This window comes from Morone saxatilis, unplaced genomic scaffold (genome assembly GCF_004916995.1).
Source record: "Morone saxatilis isolate NCDOM2014 unplaced genomic scaffold, NCSU_SB_2.0 Contig22, whole genome shotgun sequence".
NCBI classification, from domain to species: Eukaryota; Metazoa; Chordata; class Actinopteri; family Moronidae; genus Morone; species Morone saxatilis.
In genome coordinates, this window is record NW_023339785.1 from 3,502,403 (window position 1) to 3,519,791 (window position 17,389).

Genomic DNA, 17,389 nt, shown 5'->3' on the forward strand with positions numbered 1-17,389 from the left:
TGCCTAATCACATCCTGTTTGCACTCGACAAAAACATAAACAAACCTGTGTGTGTGTGTGTGTGTGTGTGTGTGTGTGTGTCGGCTGCAAGACAAATAGCAGCTGATTGTGATTTCTCCGTCGGTTGCAGCCTGCAGATTATAGTGTGGAGCTGCATCGTGAAGATTGGTCACCGGGCAAATTCACTTCTCATTACTGAGTGCTAATTTGATTCCTAGCTGACGCTCACACACACACACACAAATGCATCAAGAACACACTCAAACAAAGTTAGAAATACTGTGTATAAGTTGTTATGGGACACTTTCAAAACACAACAAAAGCAACACACACTGGCCTGCTCACACACACGTACTTGTACCAACGCACACGCACTCACTATCAGTGATCCAAAGAGCCCATTTGTGTGAGTAAATCCTATAGACTCAATTCAATTGTAATGGGCTGTGTTCCCCTCCAGCTGGGTGGGCCTAGCTAGCTGTAACTAATAGAAAAAGCTTATCACAGCTCGGCAACAGACACACACACACACACACACAGAGACACACACACACGCTGACACACACCGGTGGCTTCTCAAGGTCGATTTCTAGGAAATGCGTAGATAAGCGCAATCCAGCATGTGAACTGTGTGGTTGGAGGGTTGAGGAGCAAAAAAACAAATAGACAGAGGAGAAACAGCGGCTAAAGCGGCTAACATCCCGGAGCATCTGATATCAGTTAATCAACGCCAAATTAAAGACGGCACCTTTGTATAACTACTGTAAACAAAAGAGACCACGGTGCAGATGATGGAAGGCCTTTATCTCACACCAGCATTGATCAAATTAAGACTGCATTTCCCATCACCCCCACTGTCTCTTGTCCTCCTTTCCCTTTATGCCTTTGCCATCTGCTGTGACCACAAACTCTGACAGTTTCACCCCCCCCCCCCCCCAGTTTGGTTTGGTGATAGTGTGTAAGGCCATTTTACAGTGTAATATGATGTATATTGGATTAACCGACTGACAGTAAATTTTTCTTTGTTGATTTTTTTATAATGGACAGCTGAAGCGAAGAAAGGAAAGGGGGGAGCGAGAGAGGGGCTCACATGCAGCAAAGGGGCCACAGGCTGGAATCTAACCCAGGACTCTGTGGTAAGCCTTCAACTCTACCACGTGAGATAAAAAAAAAAAATGCGCCCTATCAGCAACATTTTTAATAATCAGTAATGTACGCCAATATCAGCCAGTTCCCACTTCTCAAAAGTCAAAGTATTCATTTGTTCTCCTTTCCATGTCCTTGCAACTTTTAACCATCGTTGACACAAAATGATCAAACAAGAGACGTAACCATGGTGTCTCAATGTGTGAAGGACATTTGTCCTCTTTCCCTGGTATTTGACTGTCAATCATTAGCTGCAGTCTCCAGTATTGTGTCATACTGTCAGGTGGGATAAAAGACACACCCCCACTTTGTGTATGCTGCTGGTTAGCCCAGCTGGCAGCTGTCTAACACACACCTGCATATGCATGACTGCATAAAGCATTTTCCCAAGATGTCAAAAATACACACACACACACACACACACACACACACACACTCACACTACAGGGGTTAGCAGTCAGTCAGCAGTTTGGTATCCTTTACACAGAGACAATGACAGGAGGTGTCTAATGTTACAGCAGCTTGGATAACACACACCTGTCCCCCCACCCCCCCACACACACACACACACATTTACTGTTAAAGGACTATGACCCAGGGAGAAAAGCTGAAGGAGACGTTTAAACTCCCGACAAGGTGGCACCACCTTCAGCTGTGTGTGTGTGTGTGTGTGTGTGTGTAAGAGTGTGCACGTGATCCAGGTACTGTATCCAGGCAGATTGAGCACTTATATCACAGTGACGGATCTAAATGGCCTGGTCACACACACACACACACACACAAAGGCTGATTTATGTGCTTTCTGTATCGCAGCCGTTCTATTAGTGCGAACAGTGACGAGTTTCATTACTGAAGACACAGATGAAGGAAGGACAGAAGACTAGATAAGAGATAGAAGTGGGAAGGGGATGAAGATGGGTAAGGAATAATATAAGAGAGAGAGGAAGAAGAAGGAAAAAGTGACAAAACAAGAGAAGGGTTTACAAAAGAGGGGAGATAGGAGATGAAAGAGAGAAAAGAGAAATTTGCAAAGGAAAAGAGGATGAAAAGAGAAAGAGAACACGAATGTAAAGCAAAAAGGGAGAGAAAGAGGTGATGAAATGAGCGGATATAGAGATGGAAGAGGAGAAGAAGCAGGTAAAAGGTAACGGACCAGACCTTGGTCACCTGATCTAATGGCTCATATAGCAGATGCATCACAACTGAGTGAGTGATTGCGTGCGTGCGTGCGTGTGTGTGTGTATGTGCGTGCGTGCATGTGTCCTGTCTTGTCTCATTCTCATGCAGCACGCGGTGTGTCTGCAAACTCACCCTCCCTCCTCCCTCTCACTCCTTTTCTTTATTCCCTCCCTCTTCTTTCATTTCATTCCCCCCCTTCTCTCCTCCACTCTGTCTCCATGCTCTTTAACCCCATCCATTTCCTCTCCATCTCTCTCTCTTCACCCTTCCTCTCCGTCACTTCTTCTCTTCCCCCGCACTGCAGAGCGGAGAGGTGAATCCTAGCATCACGACACACCCGTTCCTCTCTCCTACCCTCCCCCCTCCATCCCTCCATCCACGAGTCCCAGCATCCATCCCTTCATCCATCCGTCCAGTCACGACTCTTTAATGGTGCAAGGGGAAGGAATGACAGGAGAGGAAAACACTGAGTCAGAGAGAGGAGAAGATGGAGGGAAAAGGGAGGATGAGAGCAAAAGAGGGTCGAGAGATAGAAAGAGACAGACCTGGAGAAATAAGTAATGTGAGACCAGTTTTTATGTAGATGTATTCATGTCTCTCCTACTTTCCTAAAAACACCTGAATGCAACCAAAGAAAGGTTTCAGAACAATAACTTTGACAAAAATAAAAGAGGACATGTTGCTCACCGTGATGGATTACCTTTTTTAAGCAAGTTTCAAGTCTCTGTAAGTTGGTTTTTATTCTGTGCTGAAATGAATGGAAACTAATGGCTGCCTGGAAGGCAAGAAAATCTCATTCATCAATCTCAAGAAAACCTACGGCCTGCTATAGAAAATGGTCGACATGAGTTGCCTTTTTACACACTCAAAATTCTTCCAAACTTTAGACTTTTGAAACTTTGAAGCATTTATACAGTGTATGGTACAAAACTAGACTAGTAAAAGTCTTCTCTATAGGACAAAATGACTCAGCCAGTTTGCACTGTGTTACTGCTCATCATATGTTTCCAGTTGTTCTGCTTTAGTCAATGATACACAGTTCAATCAATAATTAAATTAAATTAAAATGCTGCCATTAGACTGTTCAAATCAGATATTGAAGATTTGTCTGATAAATCATTTGGAATGGAGGCAAAAAATAATTGTAAGCTCAAAAATACTGCTTCTGAGAGCTTCCCAGTGGTTATATATGATATTCCTTCATTACTAGAAGCTGTGTCTGATTGGCTAGATTTCCATATGATTAACCAACCGGATTACAGCATTTCTAAGTTAAAGGAGGCTATTCTGAACCTTTGCGAAGCAGCAAGATCATAAAATCATGCAAGAATCCATCTTACCAGGCTTCAAGCATCAGTTATTATCAGAACTGGGGAGTATTTCTATATTGAAAGAAGAGCAAAGAATAGCGTTGTTTTGACATTAAGATGAAGTGAGTAACGAGTAACTCAGTTCTTCTTGTCTGAAACTGATGTTTTCTTTCCCGTGTAAGTAGCAAATGATGTGAAAGTGGCAGCTCTACTCAAGTTGCTGGAGATTTCCTGATGTGATCACGACCAGAAACGCAGTAAGCAGCTAAATGGAGCCAGAATCCTCAACCACATCCCTGATAGCGGTTTTAGGGCATTTTTTCCTTAAAAAGGGTTCCATAAAATGCTATTATTACCTTTATAATATGAGGCAGCTGAAACAGGTTGCTTGAGCAGAACATCAGACAGTGCGGATCAATCTTAAGTGCAACCCAATGGGCTGTTAGAGCAAGCGAACGCTATTTTGCACCCACTAGTTTGGCTTAAGGTTATCATTGAAGATGCACGGTTTTCCGGGAATTTCCACTGAGCATGTTATGGCATCTTTAGGGTTGTGAACTTTCTAAAGGAGGATCGTGACACGCCGTTGGAAGGTCAGCGTGCAGCTAATGAAAGAGGGCGGTTAGAAGAGGCAGAGAAAAGACAGAGAGAGAGAGAGGGAATGTATCTGTATGTCTCCATTCTATATATAGAGCCCAGCTATCTGACAAGTATTCATTTCAAAACATCAATACAGAGAAGGAGAGAGAGAGAGGGAGACAAAAAGGAAACAAAGAGAGGGAAAGAGAGGCTTTCTTCTTCATTGCTGGTGTTAATCGATCTCTCATTTCAGTCACTTTGCTTTCACTCCATTAAAGGCCTCTGCACATTCTGCTATAACAACAATATTGCATGTTCATCGCCAGCTGGTTTTGGTCTCCAAAGCTCTAAATCGGCCGCTGATGGACAACTCACTGGGCAATTTAGGACCGTCAATTTGTCTTCTCATGATTTGGTCACCTTTTGTGCGAGGCAGCCCCTAACTGAACACTGTAGAAGAGCCAAAGCACCAGCGATGCTCTTTTCCTAATCCGTCTCTCACAGGATCTCTCCTCTCTCTGCTCTGTATCTTTCTCTTCCTCTGAGTCTAAATATGGAAGTTATTTTTGCAGCCATAGTCGTCATCTCTCTCCCTCTCCCTCCCTCTGTCTCCACTCTTCATTCCTCCTCAGGGAAATGCTCCCATGCAACGAGAGAGACGCCACACAGACTTAAGCGTGACTTTGACCAACGCTTTCTTCCTAAAATCACCCATCATCTCTACTTGTTTCATCACACACGCAGTTTAAAAAGGTGCAAAGGAGGAAGGACAGGGAGGAAGGAGGAGGGGTTCTGGTTCTGAAGCTCTTCTGGATCAAAGGTCAACACTCGTCTAATCCAACACCATCCTAACTGTCCTTCAGTGGTGTGTGTGTGTGCATGTGTGAAAGTTCTGGGGTGTCACTGTACCCTAACGCGCTTCCTGGGAAATGCTGGGCGTTTGGAAAGGGGGGTAGGTTTGTTTTGAAACTCTAGCGTGGCCTGGAGGGGTGGAGATCTGACCTTTACACAGGGTGGCTGGGGTCTGTGTGTGTGTGTGTTGAGGTTGAAAGGACACAGTGAGGAACAGCTGTCCCAAGCTACACACACACACACACACACACACACACACACACGTGCAAGCACTAAGGTTTCCAACAAACACACTCTTATTTCTGTCTTACGAATACACACACAAGCATAGACTGTATTGGCTGCTAGCAAAGCTGTGACAGTGGTCTTTTTTCTCACACACACACACACACACACACACACTTAAAAAAATAGGCCTCAGGATTTCTGTGGTTGTCTCCCATTGACTCCTGTTCACTTGATGCAGCAGGCCACCTGTCCAGTACCGGAAAGGTCACAGGTTCGATTCCAACAGCTGATGTGCCCTAGAGTAAAACAATAAACCCTTCGAGCTGAAAACAAAAAAACACACACACACACACGTACATCAAACACCAAATTCCACTGAAACACACACTTCTTTACCAAATGCTTCCCCTGTACAAACACACACACTTCCAGGGGATACCAATAGGCACACCACATGGCCCAAAAGCAATGGTATTACAGGGAAAACGAACACAGCTGTCACACTCGTTCGGCCAGGTCGACACATAGCAGAGATTACAGCTGCTGCCACACAGCTGGTTCTACACATTTGAAGCCATTATACAACCAGAATCTGCTTTTCTATATTGTTATAGTACTACAATAATACAATTAAATGTTCTGCATTGCACATTAGAGACTGTACAGTATATCCAGTCCCTGAAAGGTCTGTTTATGGCAGGTGTTTTCCAGGAAAAAACAGTCGACTTAACAGGAAGGGATGTGCTTTATGTTTATGGAGGCAATAAAATGAATTATTTAAACCCATTTTATTCTCTCTCTCTGAGTAAATGGCCACAAACAGCTTCTTGTACATCAAGACAATGGTCTCCCACTACATTGACCGTGCGCAGACAAACACAGGTGTCTCTACTGCAACAGCTAACCTGGCCGTGTCCTCACGCTCAAGCTTTCCCAAAAAAACACACACCCCGCGCTACCCTGCAAGCACCACCCGCCACCGTGAATAAAGGTGTGATCTGAGTTGACCCTCTGGCTGTGAATCACTCCTATATTAACACCCAGCTAAACTAAGATCAAAGAGCCCCCCCATCTCACGCTCACTGTGTGTCCCTCCTCTTTCAGGGATCATAAGGGACTGGCAGCAAAATAGATATTTTGGAAAGGATGATTTAGCAGATTTAGATTTAGATCTCCCAAGACTTAATGGGAATCTTTGCAATGCTTGAGTGAAAGCTTTGTGACTCCAGGCTTGTTAAAAAGTGATATCAGGTACAAAGGTAAACACTGTAGAGAAAAAGTCTCTGACAAAGAAGCAGAGGAGGCTCTTCAGATGCACAAAAGAAATTACTTTAGTTTGCATCCGAAAAGTAAGAAGTGGGAAAATAAAGCACGGGGAAAAGTTTTGATCAAAAGACTTTTTTCCGTTTTGCTTTCAAAGAGCCTCTTCTAGTACCTTGTTTTCTTCATGTGATGGGAATGTCAGAATAAAGAGAAGCCATGAGATTCTTAGGTCAAACACACCAGCTCATCCCAACAGCATTTCTTTTTAATTTGAAAAACCAACCAATATTTTTTAATTAAATGTCTACAAATTGGACTGTTTACCAGACCAGTGAGCCACCAGCTGATAATGAGGTTAAATTGTACATTTATAATTGGAAAAACACCTTAAAGGCATCATCCCGCTTTTTCTTACACATCAGCCCCTCATCATCATCTTGTTGTCTCCCTGGTACTGTGTTCACTCCTAATAAATAGGCAATAAAAAGCTTATACGTCCCAATGCCCCACATTGACTGCACACTGAGGCAACTCTGTGTGTTAAGCAATTCTTAACACTGTGTGTGTGTGCTCTCCGCTTACATATCTGCGTGTTATTTTAGCTGATGGTAAAGCCTTAAGAAGTTGTCTTTTTCATTTTGACAGCTTATTCCTCTCCCACACACACATACACACACAGATACAATATAACCCTGCTTTGAAATTCCTAGCAGCAGTACAGTGCGCTATAATCAGTTTTGCAGTAAATACACAGCAGTAGAAGGAACCGCAATAGTTTTTTAATGGGGCACAGCGAGCGGAGAATGGATCCACTAACACAACCGACAGCACTATAAAACATTACAGGCAGTCAGCAGCAACTACACACCTCACCTCTGACTCTCCTACACTTACATCTTTCAGATTTATTTCCAGGGGACGCTAGCTGAGCAGAACTCCCTGTACTGTCAGACTGAGGGTCAGTACAGGTGAGGATGCATTAGAAATATCTTTATTCCAAGTGTTATTAATCCTCTGTCTTCATTTTAGGCCCAGTTTTACTTCACATTCGCAGTTGCATGCATGCACCCAACTGCTAAATCATTATACTGTAGTCTTAGCATTTTAACTCCACTTAATAACACCTATAACACAACACCAGAAAAGACCAAGACAGAACAAAAGAAACGAAATACATAGAAAATAAAGTTAAAGGAATAGTTGGACATTTGGGGTATACAATAAGTATACTTATTTTGCTTGATTGCCAAGAGTTCAGTGAGGAGGTTGCTATCACTCATATCTGTTCTTTAAGTAGAAGTAGACAGAAGATGACAGCATAAGACTGAAGCCCTAATCTTACCATCACCAAGCTACAGCAGGTTTTGTACGGATTACAATCAAGATTTAACATGTTAATCATTATGCTATCAGAAATACATTAAAGTATTAAAGTATTTCTGATTCTGATGCTTTAGAGGTGTACAGTAACTACTAAGGCCCAGCACCCAGAAACACTCTGCTCTGACAGCGTCGACCGTTTTTCCAACCTAATTATTATCTCATTTGTGCTCTGATGAACAGTAAATTCATCGAATTCAGGGCCCCACAGCGCTATTGTCCAGGCTAAGTTACAGTAGCTGTTGTATGCCACGCCGGCCAGAGGATGACGCGTTATCCACAGGCACTGGGTGCTCCCCCTTGGCAAGCTTCCCGGAGGTTGGCCAATCAGAAAAAAGTGGGATTTTAGGGAGTGGGGCCTTAAAGAGACAGGAGCTAAAACAGCTTGTTTCAGACAGAGGATGAACTGAGGGGCTGCAAAAAAGGGCCAATATAAGAGAAATTAGGATTTTTTTTTAACTGTGATATATGCAAAGCTACTCTAACAGAGTCCCTGAATAAAAATATAGAGCTAGAAATTAGCATAATAGGTCCCCTTTAAAACAAAATTATAATCATTTATCATTTAATAAATTGAACCAAAAATAGGACCTCTCACAGCATGTACAATGTTACATTGTAAACAAGGTCAAATTAGGAGGTAAATCTACTCAAAACTTCACTTACAGCACAAAACAGCAAGAGGGCACTGTTCTTCAAGACCAAACAGAGCTGATTCTTTCAGTTTTAGGTGGACGTAATGGAAAACTGATGGATTAGAAAAACATTACTCCCAATATAGGTGGATCTTCAACCAAACATGCACAATTTTCCCTCCAACATGAAGCTTTTCTTTGGGAAACGAGGTCCAAACACAGCCAAATCTACTAAACTGGATTAGATCAGACACATCGCCTCAACTGTACACTCATTTCCCCTTACACAAAATAATCTTAAGTGTTTAAGTGTGCATGAAGCAAACCCTGCCTGCTTACCGGATAACAGTGTCAGCTTAGTGTAATTTAATGTAATAGAGGTGGACACCGGCTTTAAAATCAGACAAATGTAAAATGATTGATGGCAAACAAACCAAACAGTTTCAGAGTAACTCAAGTCTGATCCACAAAATCCACAGTCCTCCACACAGAGCGTGCTCAATCAAAGCACCCTGGAGTTCGAATCAAACGCCCCACTCTTCTCTGTGTGTGTTGAATGTTAGATTCACTCCTCTTTTTCATCCATCATGGCTTTATTTTCTATTTTGCCCACATCTTCTAAATGCACCATAAGAGCAGCGGATTGTCTTTTAGATGCACTCAGGCGTTAGAGTTGAATACAGTAGCCCATCTTGCCATTAAGTGTGTGTTTTCCAGGCTACACCTGTCACAATATACACACAGATACACACAGTGATATTTTTCTCTCCAGGGTTTGATTGTTTTTGATGCAGTTTTCAAAAAACATAGTTTTCAATCAGAAATACTTTGATATTCCATCAGAAAAAGCAATTGCATTCGCCGGCAGCTTTTGTGTTTCAGCCACTCTTATTACTGTTATTGTGTGTGTGCCTGTGTCATGGTGGATAGTGTGAGTCAGCGATGTTCCCTGCTGTCTCAGAGGAAGCAGAACAGAGGAGAAACTATACACACACACGCACACACACATAGGTGCACGCATACAACTGCAAGAGATAAGGGACATCTGCAGACACAAAGTTCATACATGAACATGACAGAATCCACACGCACATACTTAAACACAGTTAGACACACACAGAAATGGCAAAGGAAGTATGTGTGTGTGTGTGTGTGTGTTAACTGACTCATCTCATCAGTATCTTGCTAATGTGGAGACAGACGGCTGTGCCATCTGCTCACAGGGCAACCGCACACCAGCAACTTTTTCAAGCAACGTCCCCCAGCAACATTGCTCTCAGTGAGCAGAGTGAATCGCTGATAGAAGCTCAGACTGAGCAGACTGAGCAAACACACTCATATGGTACACTTTGTTCTTAGTTTTTTTTTTAACAGCCCTAACACCCTTTAGCCTGTAGCTATATGTAGGGCTAATCCGTAGCCTGGTTGGGTCCACACGGCTAAATGAAGCTTACTAACTAGCCTGGTTCCAGCTAAAGGCCACTACCCAGGCTATACAGGGCTAATCTTTAGCCTGATTTTGACTACAGGGCTTCTAAAGGCAACGCAAAGGTTAGATCTACAGCCTATTAAGACTATATGGCTCTTAATGTGAGTCTGGTTTAGAAACGGCTACCTGCCTTTATGCAACAGGGCCAAACAGGTCGAACCAAGCCATATTCATAAGGATAGCTAGAATTCTTTTGGAAAGGAAACATTTTAAGAGTTTAAACAACTGCAGCTATTGTTAAAACAGAGAACAAGAAAAGAAATTGTCAAACTGCTGTCAATACAAATCTGCATTGGCAGGAGGAAAGCACTCAATATGAATAACACCAAAGAGAATTGTCATGAGAAAACTGCATCTGTTGCAATTATCGGCAAAAATCACTTCTGCACAGTGCACTGGTGCCTCCTTGATATCCCAGAATGCATCTGCCAGTCAATAAAGAGGGATTAGAGCAAGACCTTGTTTGGGTGATGTAGAAGATTTGCAGCTTTAAGGCGCAGCAAAAAAGGGGTGAAAAGGGCTTTTAGGGTGGCGGAGTGTGTCTGTGAGGGGGGGGGGTGCACGCAGGAATCGAGGTTGAGTGAGCGTAGATTACTGTTGGCAAATCCAAGATTACACAAACTGGCCCACCAAGGTCATTCACGGGTGACTGGGTGAATTAGGCCTATGCACTATTATTAGTGCTAACGATAAAAACCCTGTCTCTCCAAGTTTGGTGGTGTGGATGTTGTAACTGAGGGACAGCAGGTCCTTTAACAAGCTGAGCAATCACAGACTTATGAAACCCTAAAAAAAAACCTTATTGCTAAGTGGATAAAAGTTCATATTCAGGGGACGCAAGAGTTGTTTCTGAAACTAGGGTAAATGGTATCTAGTCATTGACTGTGATTCTTACGCACCGATGTACCAAGGCAAATTCCTCGTATTACAATAAACCTGAGTCTGATTCTGTTGAAAAAGTAACACAAAAATCCAAACTTTTACACGATTCAGGTGCACTTCTGCTGTCAAATGATGATTCTACCAGCATGAGAGCTGTTCGAGGAAAAAAAACTGCTTGTTAGGGGAGGTTTTGATTTGGTTATCCTCATAACAACTCACACAGATAGGAAGGAAGGATAGTTTCTTTACATCCGGATATCTCCGTAACCCTAGCAAGGTAAAAAAACAAAAAACAAACCATGAAGTATCTTAATAAGAATGAGACGGTCTACAAAAGGTGTCAGAAACAAACGTTTTCTGTCGGATAGACAGAGATCCATAGTCACAAACTGACGGGTACAGTGGGTAATATTTTCTTCTGGCAGTGTTGCGTAAACACACGCACACACACATAATTAACAAAGCTCCGAAAATACACCTCAAAACCATCCAACTCTGCCGCTTCACACACTCCTCCAGTCAACTAACAGCATTATTCTGACAAATAACCTGTAATTCCCACTGCTGGCTGGAAGCCAACACAAACCTTCTCTCTCCATCCACACAGACACACACACACCTACACACACACACACACACACAGACCCACACAGACTGTTTAATTATGGTATTTCAGAAAGCTAAAGTGGAAATGTCTATTGTTTGACTACTAATTTGGCTCCATTATCAGGATATAAAGCAATCAGGTAAACTGTAAGCAGCAGAGGAGGTCTGTATACGTTTTCATACCAGTGTTTTTCAGACAACAAGCAAAATGATCAACCAAATGGGGGAAAAGAAGTACCTGGAATGGTGTTTGTGTCTGTAATGGGCAGTACCCCACTGCATAAAGCATCTCACAACGTATATTTGCAAGAGTTGCACAAATTAACTTCACTGCATTCTGAGGAACTGAAGAAGTTCATAAAAACCCTTTTTGGACTGAATAATACCTTCAAATCATGTTTTTCTGTAATATACAATGTTTTCTTTGGCCATGTTCATCTAACAACCCAATTTTCTCCTCCTGTTAAGTCTGGCCTCAATTTTCTAATTCGTTCATCAAACATTTTAATAACAACTCTGCACAAACAGCGGAAACAATAAGAGTTTGGATTGCAATCAACATTTCATTAACCTGAGCAGGACCGGCGTTACCATGGCAACTTTACCATATCCCTGCTGGACTGTTGGTAGTCCCTCCGTTTTATTTACCTTAGGAAGCTACTTGAGATGCTTCTGGCACAATTATCACAGCGTACAAAGCTGAGGTAAGAACAAATTAATGTCTTAGGAGAAAGCTTAAGGAGCGATTACAAACACACTTAAGTAACAGTAGTAGCATCATTCCAACTGCCACTTCATCTGATCAGTGTGTGTGTCTGTGAGCACATATTAGAGGAAGAAAGAGAGTCACTCCCAGCAGACAGTAGTATCAGGTTTTATGTGTGTGTGTGTGTGTGTGTGTGTGTGTGTTTGGGGGTAAACAAGCGAGTCCAGTCCAATATTCATCATTCTATTTTTCTGTTACTCCTAACAAAAGCAAAGCTGAAAGAGCATCACTGTTAACTGTTGAACTTCAACTTTGTGACTTGTAATAATGAGTTTATGAAGCTTTTCTTCCAATAGACTCACTAATTAACCAACCCTATCAACAACCAGAGTTATTAGAATATGTCATTAAAAGCCTACTGCAGATCTACTTCTGGTTATATCATAATTTAAATCTTTTCAATCCCTAAACTCTTCAGATGTTACACACTTAACAAGCTTCTAATTTCCCGGATGCCACAGCAAGCTTTCATTAATGCAGATGAAGTATTGGCTATTAACTAATGAAAACTTCATGTGAGAACTTGCTCTTACTGTTAAAACAACAACTACACAATTTTGATCTAATTTAGAGAAGCAAACGTGCTGAAGTTTAATATTGACAACTCCACTCAACAGCTCAAAAAAACGTTCACCATTTCAGACTCAATCTACGACTACACTCAACAAGTCAGCGAGCAGAATAGTTGAGCTAAATGAAATCCTACAGACACAGTGCGCCATAAAGAAGGAAGGAAGGAAAGAAAGAAGGAAGGAAGGATGGATGGGAGCAAAGGAAATGGGGGTTAAGAGAAAACCATGCCACACGGAAAAGCTGGATGACGGAGGAAAGAGGGAAGGAACGACGAAAGAGAGGAAAGATGAAAAACAAGAAAGGAAGAAAATAAAGGAAGACAGGCTGACAGGAGGAAAGATGAAGAAGGGATGAAAGGAAACAAGAAAGGAAGAATGGATGGATTAGGAAAAGACAGAAGTTAATCAACAAATGAAACAAAGTATGGAGGAGAGGACCTGAGGTTTAAACACGCTGCTGCCACATAATCTCTCGCTCGCACACTTTGGCATGTTAGTAAACCTCGCTCGCCCAAACACACCTGGGCTACCTGTGATCAAGCATATATCCAGCCTTGATGAAGGCCACATAGGCAGAGTTGCTAGGCAACAAATAAGCAGGTAAAGGGTTGACTTAAACACCCCTGCCAGCACACACACACACACACACTGTGATTGCGAAACAAACAGTGACATTTCTTGGGTTTACTACACCATGCTGACTGCTTCCCTCGCCTCCTGCATCTCCTTGGAGACGGTCAGCATTGCAGAATTGGCCCACACACACACACACACACACACACACGCATAAACACTATTAATTATCTCCCCTCTCATTCAAATCTGTGAATCGTCTCCATTTCAGCAGCCAAAGTGGCGAGAAAAGAAGAAGAAGAGGCGACACTGGCAGTCTGCGTCGTCCTCAAACGACCTCACAATACACACTGAGGCACACACTCATACGTGAACATACACACACGATCACGCCTGCAGCTCCCACATGGGGACACGTGAAAGAGAGACAGAGAGGTGGTTTCTGAGGCCAACTGTTCGACAGAAAGTGAGCTCAGCTTGCATTCGAATTCGCCGAGGCAGACCTTCACAAGCGCCGCTCTCTCTAAAGGAGGAGTAAATGCATTAATGAGGCATTACGTGTCCCCCCCCCCCCCCCNNACCCCCCCCCCCCATCTGAATCTACTGTCTTCTTTTGCTTCCCTCTCCTTTAACCTCACCCCTTTCTCCCTCTACTGCCACAAACCTTTGCCATCTCTCCCTTTCCTTCCTCTCCTTCACTCCTTTTCTTTCACCTCGTCCCTCCTCCATCACTTCCTGTCCTCTTTTCCTTTTCTCTTAGCTTTGGAGACCTCCTCCCTCCACACCTTCCTGATGTCAGATCAGACTAGACACTGCCAGCTGTGCAGAGGTGAGGAAGGAGCCAGGGTTTGAACTCCTCTCTGAACTCTGTCTTCATTCCTTACGCAACTGTCCCTTTCCAAAATGTAGCACTACGAATGTCGCCATTATCCACATTTCTAAACTATATTCTCCTCCTCCTCTCACCCCTCTCCCCTTTGCTCTCATTTCCTCCTCTGCCCCCCTTTTCCCTGAGTCACCCCATCTCCTCTTTCCTACTCCCTCCCTCCTGTGCCGTCCATATCTGCTGATAAGCAGCAGTGATGAAGGTCACGCAGCTCCCCGCCTGAAGGACGCAAGGTGGCGGAGGATGCAGCTTATGCTCCTTTGCAGTACAACATGTGAGAACGTAGCATGGAAACAGTGCCGCTATAAATATAGTACGCAGCCGGCTCGGTGAATCCTTCCTCCCTTCCCTCTGCTCTCTGAAGTGCTGCCTGCAGTACCTGTAAGTTAAAAGTATCAGGCTGAAGAAACAGAACCACACAAGACATGTCAGAGAATTATTGAATTCAGCTTGAAGCTGCAACCTCTCCTCTCTCTGTCTCTCTTTTATTTATAGACCTGACATCCTTGGAGGAGCAGCTAGTTATCCACACTGGGGTTCCACCTATATGACTTGTGAAGGTCAACCTTGAAACTGTTATTAAAGCTGCAGATAGAATTATGGATTTTGTGCTAATATTAAACATGTGTCGAGCTGCAAAAGGTGGGTTTTTCTTTCTTGTCAGACTGCATCACAATGTGGGCACGCAGCAAAGAAGAATGTTTTATATCAGGTAACTGATCCACGAGCAGATTAATGAAATTTGTCTAAATTAAATTCAGTGTCAGGTATGGTCATTCTGCCGCCCACGGGAGCTCGTAAATTAAAATCTGGGGAGCAAAATGTGTTTTCATTTATTTTACTCAAAAAGCAACACACACCAGTTACATTGGTTAGCATGTTGTAGACTATTTATGCCTCCTATTGGGACTTCGGCCAATAAAAGCTAAAATTTTTGAAACAAATTTAGTGTGTTAACACCATCTGGAGTCATAAATGTGTGTAGTTGATTAGTTTAGCACCATTTCATGCCAAGCTTGCAGTGTTTTGTTATTCCCAGATTTTTTCTATTGTGAGTTTAGTAACACTTCTAAAACCACATTCAGACTTTAATGGGCCATTAAACTTAAAATGCATTGCAATCAAATGAATTTGTTTTTTATGGGTTGATTAAATAACAATTTTATGGGTTATAATACTCAATATTTAACATTGTTCAATTCAATTAAGTTCACCAGTCTGTCTAAGATCTTGCAAAAGCTTATCTGTTCACTCTTTGCTTGCTTGAAACATCATGCTTTTCATGTATTTTTATCATCAGTGTTTCCTCACTTCAATAGAGCTATTCATGGATATCTGGTCAGAAAAGATCTAAAACAAAGATTACTTGTGTAATTACTGCATTGAAAGCAATGTGTCATTTGGGGGATATGTCCTTGCTTAAGCTTGACTTATTTCATGATATCTGAGTTGCTGCCAGTACAGCAGCCATACATTTGTTAGTAGTACAACATCAGTCAGAATACATTAAGTTGCTCAGCTTATCAAAAGTGAAGCTCAAGATCCCACTGAGTGTTTTAGGCACCTCATTTAGCTCAACTTGCAAAGGATGCTTAGATGTTTTCAGACAGTTTCCAAACATTATTTCAGCCCAGTGCACATGATGTGCATTACAGCCTGTATCTGAAACCATTTTCACCGAGGCTCTATTTTTTACCGAGGTCTGGTGGCTAAGAAAGTGTTTCTCTTCCCCAGGGCTCAGAACGCTGTGCTTGGCCCAGATAGACACAAGGCTAACCTACAGTAACAGCCCAGTGTGGTGCTATGATAGCATTAATGTAGACCGACAATAAAAACCTCTCTTAACGGCAAATGCAGCCAATCATGTGACAATAAATGTCTATGTTTAGGGTGTCTTTGTTACAAAAAGTTGTTTCAAGGAGTTTGTACTGTGCAACTTTGCATTTACAAACAATAAAAACAATATAATATATATAACAATATAACAGCACATATTTTCAGTGGCAGTTTGGTGTTAATGTATAAAATAAGACTGATGGAACCGAGCACATTAAAACACAGCAACTCAGTCTATCAAATACAATTATAATTAGTTCAACCTTTGACTCAGAACGAGTCAATAACGTTCACTAATGGACTTCAGCCTATAAAATGTCTAAATTTCTTCAGAAACTCTAAACAATGCAACTGATGTGATTTTAATGTAAAAACTACTTCCTGAAAGTGGCAAATGCCAGTTGTGGCATCTGAACACCACCTCAAGGTAAAATTAAACAAATCCAATTACATAGGGAACGCATTGTGTAATGACTGGACAAAATGTAAACTAGATGTAGAGAGAATTAAACGGGCTGCAGCTCTAAATGACAACAATATTCTCCTTCCAGATCCAATTTCAGCCGAGCCCATTTTCATCAAGACATTTAGCTGGCGCTCTTATGCAGAATGCAGCAGCCGAATGAGCTTCAGTTTCCGATATCAACAACATCATCATCAAGATGTGTGAGGCTTTTAAGAATCCTGACAGCCTCTCTTAAGTTTCCTTACAGCCATGAACCTCCCTCTGACTAAAAAACTGCTTTTGAGAAAATCTATGAGAGAAGAAGCTTGTGTGGTGGCCTCCGGGAAGCCTGGGCTGACATACTGGCCAATGAGAGAAGCTGGCCTCTCCTGCAACAACCACACACACCATCAGGTTGCTCAATATGGACTCGGAGACTGAAGGTGGCGGGTGCAGAGCAGAGGTCGAGTGGAACACGAGTGATTAAACCAACTTTGAGCCAGTAGAAAGCAACGAAAGAGTTGGAGCACTTTGACTTTTCTTCAAGCACTTTTGATCCAGTTTCATCATCACAAGACAGAGCAATTTGTCCTCTGGCACAGGCCTCACATGCACACACATGCATGCGCACACACACACAAATGGTCAGACAGTGACCCCAGAAGCATGCAAATGGCAGAAGTATTTTGGACACGTTCTCCAGGCACAAGTACTCCCACGCCAAAATAGAATGAGGTATTTCAGTCACACACACACACACAC

At 42.5% G+C, this 17,389-nt stretch overlaps 1 protein-coding gene and 1 long non-coding RNA gene across 2 annotated transcripts in view; one reads left to right on the forward strand and one right to left on the reverse strand.

The window, feature by feature from the left end:
- The window catches only part of ppargc1b (peroxisome proliferator-activated receptor gamma, coactivator 1 beta), an 85,410-nt gene that overhangs the window by 49,587 nt on the left and 18,434 nt on the right, over window positions 1-17,389 (reverse strand). The gene's annotated exons all lie outside the window — the stretch shown is intronic.
- On the forward strand, window positions 4,896-14,721 carry LOC118333454. Its single transcript, XR_004796972.1, has 3 exons — window positions 4,896-5,034; window positions 14,221-14,289; window positions 14,538-14,721. It is a non-coding gene; the product is annotated as an uncharacterized LOC118333454 (long non-coding RNA).